Raw genomic sequence first — 14,058 nt, forward strand, 5'->3', positions numbered from 1 at the left:
GGAGGTGCATATGGTTGTGGAGCTGAGTGGCAGACCTTATTCCGGGACGCCATTGGCCGCCGGCGCTGCCCGAGCTCTCTGAACCAGGGCACGCTGGGCCTCCAGGTCCGAGCTGGAAAGGGGCCGCCTCCCAGCCCTCTCTAGTTGGCTGTTTTATAACTTTTATTTTTGTATTTTGCTGGCAGGCCCACACCATGTGGTATAGGTCAGCATACTGCCCGCAGAATTTGCATCTACCCTTGAAAGTCGGGTACACGTGTTTTAGTATGGCGGGATTTAAAAAAACACCCGGTTTGGAGCCGCTTAAGGTGGCACCTCTCAGATCTGTCGAGACCTATGAAACACGAAACAACAAATTTGAGCGGGTAAATGGGCTGGTTTTTGTCACGGCAGAGTAGTTCACAATAAGAGGGGTCTTCTCAAATGTCAGCCTCCTTTTTACAGAAGCCTATCTACGCATGCTGCCGGCATGGTATAAGCCGACCTAGCTAGAACTATCAAGTTTGACTAGACGGAAATTACTGTTTTCAAGACATCTCTCCAAACGCTTTCACTGGTTAAAAAAAATCAAACAAAATACTGAGCGTTAGTAACTAAGTTTCGCGTATGCAATAAATTATTTCCTTCCCATATGAAGTGTAGCGGGCATATATGACACAGAGACAATAAAAATTATTAAGACGTAGGAATCAGGGTGCGCAGGCTCCCAGCTCCCTGCACGACCCCATTGCAACTCAAGTGTTTATGTCCTTAAGGCTTATAATACTGGCAGTACGGCCGGTGGCGATGGTCTGCACGGCCGGGTCCTTTGAGCGCCGCAGGGTCTCCCAGTCCTCCTCCTAGGTCTTGAAGTATTCTAGGCTCCACGAGGGAGGATCAGCTGGGCAGAGGGAGAGGATGTGGAGTAAAAAAGCAAATGGTTCGGGGAAAGGGTGCAGGCAGGAGTGGGGTAGGAGGGATGGTAGTTGGATAGCGTAAGGGGTGAGGGAATAGTGTGTGTTTGCAGTCTGCACCATAGTGTGGGCGTCCGCGTGTTTATTGTCTAGGGAGGGGGAGGGGGGCGTAGAGCTAGTGCGAGGCTCTGTAGGCCAGCGTAAGCTCGCTGATTGAGTGCATGCGTCTTTCGTGAATATCGGATTAAAGGACTCCGGTGCTCGGTTTAAATAACGTGGTTGGCAGCCTTGTTTACGGGATTACCGGATTGCGCAGGCTACCATATCATCTTCACATGGGGGGGGGGGGGGGGGGGGGGGGGGGGGGGGGGGTGCAACGAGTGATCCTAGTATGCTAAAAGCAGGGACATGAACTCGGCTTGGGGCAAAATTTAGAACCGCCGTTTTCAAATCTGTTAAAATGTACTGGGCTTTCGTGTGGGTTATGGCTATTGGAATGACAGCTTCCTCTGCAGCTTCTGGGGAGATGTCTGAGGGGAGAAATAATGTGATGAGAGTAGATGAAGAAGAATCCACGACAGATGCGGTCGCTTCATCATTCGTGCATACGGTATCCGACTCACCGCTCGGTGGAGCGCCTTTGCACGGGCTCTGCGGCGCTGATCATGGTAGGATGGATGCATACGTTTCGGGAATGGCTTGATAGTAGTTTTTGGCGGAAGCATCGAGGGATGATGGAGAGAAGGGTTGGGTCGTTAGCCGGTATCCTGATTCCAAGGGAGTCTAGAATATACCGTACAATGGATGCCTGCGTGAGGCTGATGTATTGGGCGTGTCGGTGGGCCACACGAGCTCCCCAATCGTGTTACGTAGACCCAGCTGCAATCTGTCTGTGGGTATGTTGAGGGGAAGGTGAAATGTGATCTTGTATGCCCTGCGGATCAAGGCATTCAAAGCGCTTTTGTCGTGTTTGGACCGTTGTATGCACGGAGTAGTGTAGAGCATATGACTGCGGACGAAATCATGAATGAGGCGTCTGAGTCGCTCTCCTTCAGTTCAGTGGCAATGGGGGAGCGCCAGGAGCGGCGATTTTTGGGACGGATTAGCAGCAGTTCGGACTTCTCTGGGAAGTAGGACAGTCCGATGCTCCCTGGGTAATTTTTGGTGAGGGTGGCTGCTTCCTGTAAGGTGTCTTCTATACAGTCATCACTGCCGTGGGGGGTCGACAGCGGGATGCCGTCAGGATAGGGGGTGTGTTTGAGAGGGGAGATATCTGACAGTTTTCGGGCGAGGAGAATTGGGGTGATGCTAAACAGGAAGCCGGAGAGGACGGATATTTGCAAGTGCCGACACTCTGAAGCGTGTATGAGGGGGAAGAGAGAGAGCCGAAGTGTATCTCAACCGTACGGTCAGTGAGGAATGCTCGAATGTTGTTGTACGTTCGCACACTTACGCCCAATGTGAATAGGACAGTCATGATCGCACGAAGAGCGATGTGATCAAAAGCTTTGGAGAGATCTAAAGCTAAGACTGCCTTGGTGTGACCAAAAAAAACGTGGATCAGAAATGTCGTGAGTGAGTTTCAGCATGGCGCCCTGTGCGGATAGACGGGGCGGAATCCCACCATGTTGCTGGGATATAAATTGTTGCCTGTCATATGTGTTGTGGTCTCGCTAATACAACATGCTCGAAGAGCTTCCCGAGGCATGATGTTAGCGAAATCGGCCGAAATGTTTTTAGTGTATGTCGTTTGCTGGGTTTGAGTATGATTATAACCTTCACGTGACTCCAACACCGCGTAGGACACTCTCCCTCCAGCTCTGGTATGCCGTAAATTTGGTGATGGATTGGCTCTCCAGATTATGAAAAACACTTTGTTTGTGATTTGATCTATACCAGTTGCGGTGTTGGTTCGGAGAATAAGGAGGGCTGCTGTGACTTCCGTCTCCGCGATTTATATGCCCAGTGTCGAATTGGGTTGTTTTGTATACGGGGGTAGAGGAGTGGGTGTGCCCGAAGCAGGTAGAAGGGTATCGGCTTATGTTTTATGTTTGCGAATTTCCATCAAACCCCGCGCGATCCCTTTGCGATTGGTGCGCTTTCCGAGTTTAGCAAAACTCACTATATTGCCCCATGTGCGCTTGTAACCGATGCTTTATTTTTTGCAAAGCTTGCGGCTCAGATTCACCGACTGGCGTGTAAGAATGTCGACAAGCTTACAGCTGTCGACGAAGAGGCCGCGAAAGAGATGACACAAAATACGGCCCTGTTACAAGGGCGTAACGTACGCAGTCTTGAAAAAAATGAAAAATCGAGGTTCTTTATTTTTTATTTTGCAATGCAAGCGCTTTAGGCTTGCACGCGGTCAGTAATAAGACCTAATTTGTGCCTTGTATTCAACTTCATCGATCCTCGTGCAATGCTTGTCGGGATACGAGCATTGCATCGGACATTTCAACCTTATTTCACGGATAAATCTCTTTACTACCCTATTTTTGTGCACCTTGAAAAAGTAAAGAAATTCCAGGAAGGTAATTTTTCAGTTATAAACAAATATAAACCACACAAAGATTAGCGGATATCATATCTTGACTATAAAGCTATGATTAGGCAAATGAATATTTTGGACGTTTTTATTATGTTGTTAATGAAGCTGCATGCAGAATTCAGGATAGATTTGCAAAGTACGTTTTTATGAGGCCGAAATCAGTGCACTGGCGAGACTTGGCCTTGAAATTTTTGTATCAAGCTCTGGCTCGGTAAATGAGGCCCTGCTTCGAAGTGTTTGCGCATATAAACTCGTCGCTCTGTGGTTGAATGAACATTATCGCAGCGTACAAAGGTAGGTGCGTTATGCACGGAGACGCAAATGCCGCGCAGCAGATGGTATTGTACGCCACAAAGCTATTTTGCAAAATAAGCAAAAAAATATATCTCGTTAAGTGATGCACCTTTACACCTGTAACCTTTATAAAATAAGAAGTAGGAAATAAATTTTTATTTGCGTTCCTCGAAATGTGCGATGATAATGCCAGTTAAGAATGTTTTTCTTTAATAACCGGATTTGGCCGTGAAATTTACCTAGGAAGGAAACCTGCAACAATACGGATCGAATCGATTAGGAAGTGTCGGGAACTTTTGCAGCCCGAGGCAGACATGTTACCTCTAGGAAAAGCAGGCCGTTCTTACAGGTTGTCTAAAGCGGGTATTTATAGATGTTCCTTCACATAATTATGCTGAGGAGATGTGTGATAGAGGGACAAGTTGAGGCATGCCCCGCCGGGTCGGCGCAGCGGTTCAGGCGCTCGACTACTGTTCCCAAGGATGCGGGATCGAATCCCAGCCGTTGCGGGCGCTTTTTGATGGAGGCGAAAAGCATAGGCGTCCGTGTGCTGTACGATGTCAGTGCACGTTAAACAACCCCAGGTGGTCGAAATTTCTGGAGATCTTCACTATATGGCGTCTCTCACAGCCTGAGTCGCTTTTTTTTTTATTTATTTATAGGTACTGCGATCTGGTACAGATCATAGCAGGGTGGGAAAAACAAAAAGAAATACAAGCATATAAACGCACTCAAATTCATTGGAACGCTAAACGCCATAAGCGAAACCAAACCAAACAAATCAAACCAAACCAAATTGAAGTATTACGTATTAGGCGAATAGCAAAGTGGCGGTATGCGAGCGAGGGTGTGCATCGTGCAACTTAAGTGTCCTTGTAATTTGTTTCATTTCTCATGCAATATAACTGTTTATTCAGCTGCCTGTTTATGCCAAACTTAGTGAAACCATGAAATGATTTCAAACAAATCTTGACTCTTTTATAACCAGAGCTAGCTTCTTAATGTTCCTTGAAGGGCCCACGAAAAGCTATTTACTAAAACTAGAAAATAGGAATAAGCAATGGGTATCCTATCGCTTTCTCGGCAACGGAAAAAGTTTTAAGCTAGTGTGAATATCATCAAACATGTTGGCCATCGAAAATTACGCTCTTCTTCCACCCCTCCCCACTTCATATTAGCGAACGCCGGGGAAAACGAAAAAAAATGAAGAAAACTAGTCGCCACGGCACCGCACCGCGCTCCGTCACGGCCGCGTTACTTAGGAGCATCCAACGAGTGGGCGCACCCAAAAAGTACCGATTACGTCACCATAATAGTGTGCGAGTGGTTGCCAGACACATTTTAATATAATTTGTAAATTCTAGGCCCCAACCAAAATATTAAAATTTCTCTCCAATACCCAACGACCACATTTACGGATTTCTTGCATTAAACTGCTACCGCAAATATCGTTTCAGAGACCCTTTAATGTGCCACACGACAATATTTTGTACGTTTACTTGTGCCGTCTGTGTTATCAGCTTCAGCGTAATACAATAACATCCCCAGCATATCTTTATTTAAACTCGGTATACTGGAACTCGATATACTCAACTTCGGCTTCTTAAGACTGCAATTTTTGCGTGTACTAGTATTACATCGAATCACACGAATTCCCTTCCAGCGATCTCATAAAATACGTTTTGACAGAGTACTGAAATGAATACTCTAATATTGTTAGGAGAGATGCATTTGTGCATCCTCTACCTCAGCCCCTTTCTAGACCTTGACTGCTAGTTTTAGTGAAAGAGTGTATTTAAAACCTATGGTATTTTTAAAATTCCCATGTATAACATACGCGTTTTTTTTTTTTTTTTTTGGTTTTAGCACCTTTGCATGCCCTTGGATTCAAAACGTCTCGACAGCTGACAATGTGTCACATATATGCTTCTTATTTAAGAAACTTGAGGGACAGCTTCTATTGCCCTTCCATATTTTCTGCTGTTTGGTCACTAAACGTATTGCACACTATCGGGCCATACAGTTACTTCGTCGTGTCTTAGAAATGATTGACCACAGATAAATTTAAATAACACAACATGCGGCTTGATGTAAACGCATACCACTTTTACACAAACTAATGCGGGCTTGCTTACGCGGGTCAACCCAGGAGGATATTATGAGAATTTGAGGGCTACTAATTCGCGCCTAAATGAGGTAGAGCTACAACGAAGTGTCGCGTTGCGAAGCTTTCAGTAGAACTTCCGGGTGCGGCCACTGGTACGGCGAACCCTTGAAGATTAAAGTTACAGCCATAAAGGAAAAAAACTGACATTGGCGCACAATGCACTCCACTGGGAATGAACGAAAGGTATGCAGAATGGATTTAGGCGGGAAGAGAGCTTGGAGAGGATTATGCAAACCGAAATGGGAAACGAATTGCAGATGCACAAGTTCTCCGCGCCGGAAGCCCGCTAAAAGCTCACCCCGCCATCTTGTTCCAAATACCTCGTAGTGGCTGCGTTCGCCACTTCCGCGGTCGCGTAATTGCGTGGCGAATTTCTTCGTCTCTTTGCACTTTCAAGGGGGGCAACACGCTGTGGATGGAACGAGAGAAGGATCAACCGACGGGCGCGGTGAAGAATGGCTCTTTAAAGCCCACGACCTCGACGCCATTCGAAAGTCACCTGCTTAGCCAGACCATCACTGCACCACCGTATATAGAGTACAAAGTCACACAAGTACGAAGCAGGCTCGGAGAATGGAAACTCCGATGGAAGGCCGCGGCTCGATAAAAGGCTTCTCGTTTTGCTGGCCAACGCGTTCAACTCATTTAGCACTCGCTCGCGACATACCTCACCCGCCACTTGTTTCGTCCATGCTTAGCTGGTGCATACGCTTTCGGCCGAGCGCTCTTGCTTAGCCATCGGTACAGCCCGTCCTACTCTGTGAAGCGTTCTTCTCCCTTATCTTTTTCTGCTTATCTCTCCTTCTTTCAACTCTCATACTAAAGCGGTGCCCTCACCGCTTCGTTTAAAATGCTGATTGGGTTTGGGCCACTTTGCTAAGAGCTACGGCCTGCTGGCGCCCGAAAGACTGGTGAAAAATGCGCTCGTTTCACACTTGTGTCGAGAGCGCCGAAATACATGAGGGCCGCTCTGCGGTGCAGCGCCAGTGTACGCATGCACAAAGGCTGTGCGGTTGATTATACATGCGCGCCTTCGGCGTTACTCAATGCTGTGAATTTCGATGCGTACTGCCCGGGCCTGGGCCGCGTAGGCCGGGGTCGCGTTCGACGGGGCGTAGACGTACACCCTTTTGAGAGGAGCCTTGCATGCTTTCTTTATAGCGGTGCACTGACGCTGCCGTTCCAGGCACTGTTACGTAAAGCAGGAGACACCGACGGTACGAAAATTACGTCGGGTTGGCTTGTAAGTCCAGGCTGACGTGACACCTTTTGATTGTAAGGCAGTTGAGTATTTTAATATTCTCTTAAGCGCATATTGATGAGAATGATCTTCGCTCCCCATGTGTGACAAAAATAATTTCCTGAGCTCGCAGCGTGTTGTTCCAACTGTCATAGGAAGCTAATTCAACGTGTTATTGATAATAGCGGTGATCCAACTTTGGAGTGTCTTATAACACCTTTGATCAGCATACCAACGTGAACGGTGTAAGATGACGATGCGTAGGATAATTTCGTGCTGGTGTTTATCTTGCGCTCTGAACAAATAAGCCAAAATGACAAAAAATAATCAGCACTCGACATTTTTGAAAATTAATAACAAGAAGTAGAATGCCAGCAGAGGAAACGTATGCGGATATGTTGAATTGTTTACTTGACATTAAAAAGATACGACAAACAATTAAGGAAGGATACTCCCTTGTGCGAAATTTGAACGCAGTTAATTTATGCTCTTTTGCAATATATTGAGGCAAATAATTTGACAGCTGGTTGAATATATGCATGTGCAGTTAGTTACAAAGGACCTTTTACAAGTCCCGCGAACTAAAGAGAATTTCTCAGAAGAAGAGAAAAAAAAAAGGGCTACGAGCCCTGCTCCGCTTGCTCGTGGCTCTTTTCTTTCTCTTCTGAGAAATATTCATTGGCTCGTGTCTCTACACGGCAAAGGGCCCGACGCTAACGGTGGGGTGAAAAGGGTTACTAATTAGAGTTTGGGAACTACAGAGTGCCCTCGCTACATGGTCGGCGTTTCTAGTCCAGGACACCGCATTACAAGGCTCCGCCTCACGCATGTTTCACCAGAAACCGTCGAGACTTGAATGTGGGGTAGTTGTGGAGGGCAGTCCCCATGCCTCTCAGGAATGAGTAGGAAAAGGGAGAGGTTAGGATTCTGCGCACATGCCCATACCATGTGGAAGAGATCACTGGTCTTCCCACAGTGCGGACATCGTCCACGTGTGTTTGGATCGTAATGTTTTAGGATAGCAGGGTAGCTTAGGGCGCCTTCAACAGGCACTTTACTTTGTCCTGCAATCATAAAACACTATGATTCAAACACGGTGGCTCTACTAAACCTTTAAACGCGCGCATAATAGCCGCGCTTAACAAAAAATGCTTAAAAACTCTTTTTTTCGGAAATTGTTCGTTATTGCTGTGCACGTTGAAGCTTCAGCAGGGATTAATTTTGTTTTTGAACATATGCGTTGCTGGTAATTTAGATCGTTCCTTTCTTTGAGAGATAAAAAGTGGTTATGGTAATTGTTTATTGAAGACTAGCTTAATTGTTCGAAAAAAGAAAGAAAAAGCTTGTAGTGTTTTGGAGAAAAGGTGGACGAAAAAAAAAAGCCACTACCATAAGCTTGAATGAATTGTCGTTACGCTAATAAATGTAAACTCAGGACATGCAGCTCTCCTCAATAGCAACAATGGGCGCAGGTCTCCAATAATCCAGACAGCAAGCTGAACTCTAAGAACACTTGGTCGTTGCTCAAACCCTCATCGAAACCATTAGCCTTCATTATTATTATTCTTTGAAACTTTATTGCCGCCGATACAGGAGGTTCCCCTACTCCCCCACCCAGGTACGCAGACCCGAATAGGGGGCTGGGACTTCGCGACTAGAAGCGCGCAAGGATACATTGATCAAGGATACAAGGATACAGGCGGACGACTTCTTTTTGCGTTTCAAGGGTTTCGCTTTGGAGAAGTGATTCCCAAGCTTCCGTGTCATGAATGTTGGCCACTGCCCCAGGCGAAAAGGGGCATTGGCTGATTATGTGATCTAGTGTACCTCTCTGCCCGCAGTTTTTACAGTTTTTGTGTTGTCTGTCATCTACTTTTAAATGGTGCAGCCATACCGGGTTGGGGTAATTTCCGGCCTGTAGTCTGCGAAGACTTTTGGCCTCTTCGTTGTTTAGCACTTTATGTGGACTGGAGAATGTGTTTTTTTTTTTTTAGTTTGTAGTATTCACAAAACTGGTGTATAAATTCGTAACACGGCTATTGCACGTGGAGCAACAGAACACGCAGGTCATGTACCAGAGTCTCAAAAGCATTTATTTCTCTACGCTCATTATGGAGCCAACCCTTCCTTAGACGAGCCTTTGTAACACCGGTGGTGGTGCCAACATTACAGCGGTAGGGGCGGGTGAGGAAATGCGTCAGTACGCACTATATCCACGCCTGTCAGAGATGGAACCACAAATAACGTTCTGCGTAGCCTAGCCGGAAATTTAATCTCATCATCACTGAATTCAATAATCAGCACAGGCTGGAAGTCTAATTTGCAGCCAAAATAAAAACATGTCAAAGAAAAAATTATCCACAAACCACAAACCGGTAAGCCTTCGACAAATTTCTTGCATGTCCAGTATTAAAAAAAAAAAAAAACAAAAAAATTCTAAAACATGTACTTCTTTACAAACTCAACATACACGATGGCGAATTGCCTATATACGGACTTAATGTCTGGCTTCCGAGCGCAACTATCCACTCAGGATGTAATATTCCAGAAAAAAAGAGTACATTCTAGACCTCAATATTTATCACCTTATCAACGCCCCATTAGTGTTAGGCGTCACCAAATCTTTTGATAATGTGCGCCATGTGGTCATTCTGGAGGCCCTCAGTCAGCTAAATGTTGTCAAATGGGTGCATGTGTATTACCAGCTTTCCCTACTAACAGCACCACAGAAGTACTTCCCCAGATCATTGTCGTTCGCCTCACTGGTCATCGAGCTAGAAAGCAGAGGAACGCCCCAATGAGCGGTGCATCCCAGCCCCTTTTAACGTTACTGTCATTGATATTTTACTCCTACCTAAAGGAAAAGCTGTGCCTCCATATATGGGAGTTTGCATGGACCTCTCTGACGACTACTTCAGCCACCATCAATCAACATGGTACTGCTCAGGATTAGATCCAACAGCTAAAATTTCAATGGAAGCCAACGCTCCCCTTCACCAAGCGGCTCAGCACCAAGATTGGGGGCGCAGGGACGGAGGTAGCGCGTCGTCTCACCGTCGCTATTCTGCTCGCTAAGCTCCGCTACGGTGCCCCTTACTTTGACTTGACCGCTGCCAATTACAAGACACTCTGCTTACCTTATAACTCTACCTTGAGTGTTAAAGCCGGTCTACCCGTACACACGCGCATCACGGACCTTCACAGATTCAATCAATTCCCACCAGTGAATGCATTTATTACTACACATCGAGCCAATCATGAAACTCGCCTGCGACACACACCCAACGGGCATCGCCTCCTCACTCGAATTTTTGACGTAGCAAACCCTCACTTGCCCATAATGAACCATCTTACAGCACCATAGACAGGAACATTGGTAACGGATGCAAAACCCCTTCCAACCAACACCAAAGGGCCAGGAAAAGGTCCCCGACAACGCCACATAATTGATACGCAAGACAAGCACATCGGTCTTCACATTTATACCGACGCCGCCCTATATCATGACAATGACACCGGCATCACGTTTGCAACCACCGCCTACTACCAGGAGGGTTCACAGCTGCACGCTACTAGCCACAGTGGTTACAGCTACTGGTTCGCAACTGAACTTGAGTTAACGGCCATCGACGAGGCCCTTCAACACTGCACCAAAGGAACAGATCGTTTCATCCAGATCTATACTGACAGCCAAGAGGCTATAAAAACTCTGCAAGCCCGTTCTTACAAGAACTCAGTACAACACCGCATCAAACAGCGCTGCCGGTACCTGCGAGAGACCTCACAAGTCTCGGTACGGATTAATTGGACACCTGGACATCACGCACAAGGAACCGGGAACAGAACGGCCGACGAGGCCGCTCTCGCGCAGCTAGAGGAAGGCCGCCGGCATAGCCTTGATGTGGACCCCTCCAACTCAGACCACCCTTACTCTGCTCCCGTCTCCTTCATCATACCATACTCTGTCATTACGCAGCTTAAACATCAGCGGAGGGGTTTGTTGCGGGGCCCTGTCCCCGATATTACTCCTCCGATCCCTTCCGGCCTCTCTCGTCCTGCCCAAGTTCTAACTCACAAGGCGCGAGCCGCTGCAGCGTACACACCGGAGATCCTGAGTCAATGGCGCCGAACCAAGATCGGCTGCCCCAACTGCCTTCCTGACTCCGGTGTTCTGCAGCACTTGATCTGGACCGGTCTTGGCACGGCTGGCCTCTGCGCCCGCTACACATCTGCTCACCACCTTCAGGCTTACGAAGACTGCACAGCCCCCAATACCAACGCCAAGCGCAAGCTTAGTGCCCTGCTAGACTTCATGTCGCAGTCTGGCACCCTCAACCTTACCTAAGCCACCCCTTCCCCTCTAGGCCTCAGTTCATCCTCATGAATAAAGGTTTATGAATGAATAAACAACCACCACTGGCGCCCAAAGCATCATGGGGCGGAGAGCTACCGGGTGCAAAACTACAGCTTTTATAAAAAACAATGCAAAAATTGGAGTTGTTCTACAATACAAAATGTCCCAACGTTCAATATTGTCACTATAGATTGCAAAAAGCGAGCGAAACAGCATGTAAATGTAAAATTTGTCCATACTGAGCGTTGGCTCTCTCTCCTATTGGCTAAGTAATAAGCAGCACAGAAACCAATATTTCGCACCTTACGCACACTTAAAAAAAATATTAAAAAATATATACATTGCTCGATCCTTCTAGGGAGGTTTTTAGAGGCATTTGGAAAAACAAACCCTTTTATTGGCATCGTCTGTTTTTGTGCTTTCGCTACTACGGCTTCTACGCTCTGCATTCGCGCCTCGAGATGATGATGAGAAGAAGTAGGAGACATCTTAGTAACGCTATTCTGTGTTCCCGAAAAAATGCCGCTGTCCCGCACCAAGTAGCACATCGGCCCGTGATTCTTAGCGCGCCCAAGGTGGCCGAAGTGCAGCGCCTCGAGCTTTCACTTTAGGTAAGACTTAAGAAACTCTATGCTCACCCTCACCTCACCCCTCTTTCGGGGACAGTAAAAGTATTTAAGACGACCACGAAGGGGGAAGGAAGAAGGACAGATTCTTATCCTCTGCGGTCGCATCTTAAGTTTGCAGCGTCCGCTGCTCGTAATATTAGTTTACCAATGCGGTGTTCTCAGCAGAGCAAGGTAAACATAACAGGAGCAATAACAAAAACAGCAAGAAAGCACTCACTCTGTCTAACGCTGAATTACTGCACGGTATATTTCATGGCGTCTTTCAATAAAGAAAAAAAGTACTGAGGCTTTTCTTTCCTCTCATCAGAAAAGTTTTGTAATACCTACTGGCTGTTCACTTCAGCAGGGCGCTTCTACTTAAGCAAACCTACATATAGAAATGCCCGTTCTGGGCAGAGGCCACGAAGCTTTTGCTTTACTCCATTATGGAAATATTCGTACCACTATATAGGATTATGCTTGTCTACTGTCATAAAAAGAAACTGTGGACAAAACAGTGGGATGGAAGCCGCTGTTCTGGTTAACGTACATAGAGCTCATCGTAATGAAATCTTAACTTTAACCGCAGTTTAAGGATTCGAAACAAGATTTGCCTGAAAGGGACAAGAGTAAATTGCAGGCCTTCCCGCGTTGAACGTGAATAAGGTGGTCGAAAAGACTGAGCACATCGAAGCCACAGTCGCAGAAGCCAGGAAACGAGCTTCAGATTCATGCGTCAAACTTTATCATAGCCAGAATGCCACGCTGCGATATTGCTTTGATGATGTGTTGAGTAAAGGAATGAACAAAAAAAAAATCAACAACAGCAGAACGCGTCAACAAAGCAAGCATAGACAGCTACGCTGCAATAAACTGGAAATTTGAAGCAAACATTTACTAAGAGAACAAAATTTTGACGAAATAAGGAGTGCTGGGATGTGGCGCATCCTAATTGCTGTTCTTAATTAATACTTTCAGCGGTGTCAAACGGAAGCTGCTTATTAAAGAAAAGCCAACTCCAGGGAAGCTCCTGGCCCCAGCAGCCAATTAAAGGAGAGGTTTAATGAGTGGCTCTAAACTTATTATTCGCGCCAAGCGGACATGCACGGGGACAGCGGCTGTCAGAAAGGCCAGCTCGTCCTCCCCGTTCCGAAGGGAAACTTAAGTATCAGAAAAAAAAAAAAGCTGTGTATATACATAACCCCCGCTAGCCTAGGCGAAAGAAGCAAGACCCAACGTACATTATTTTAGTTCATCCACGTGCACGTTCTCAAAGCGGCGAAGTAAAAATAGCTAAACAAGCACTCGTCCGAGCCCTGACTGATACTGGATTAGAGGGACCTGTTTTAAATATGGTACACTCGTCGCTGTGGAGATTTCGCTCTGCAGTAGTTGACCGCATAACTTATTGTACGAACACATGCCGGAAGTTTTAGTCCTGTCGGATTGCATAACGGTGGCACAAGTGGATTCGCCTCATTGATGTGAATTTAGTGAAGTTCTCTGCTAGATAATCCTTATATACAGTGCACGTATAACAGGGGACACGGGAGGAACAATCATAGGGTGGAATGAATTAGGGATGTTATGCACTTTGCCCAGGAAGGATCCCTTGCATGAAGGCGAGCTTCTTTTGGCTACCGTGCACAGGTACTTCATGCGAGGTTTACCGTGTATTATGGCGCAGCGGCTCCTTGTTTGCTGTAGTGTCGGGATCTAGGGTTAATTTCCCCCACCTGACGTTCTTTCACGCCGATTGGCATTGTTGTATTTCTCTGAGCTTTCTATTTGATGAAATGCGCCCATTGCAGCATTTTTTTTTTCTATGGGCCTGAACTTTCTATAGCAACTCAGGCTATGAGAGATGCCGTAGTGGAGAACTTATTAAATTTCGACCACCTGGGGTTCTTTTATATGCACTGACATTGCCCAGTACGCTAGCGCCATGCTTTCC

The sequence above is a fragment of the Amblyomma maculatum genome, chromosome 2 (genome assembly GCF_055883805.1).
Source record: "Amblyomma maculatum isolate TAMU_Amacu chromosome 2, ASM5588380v1, whole genome shotgun sequence".
Classification (NCBI taxonomy): Eukaryota; Metazoa; Arthropoda; class Arachnida; order Ixodida; family Ixodidae; genus Amblyomma; species Amblyomma maculatum.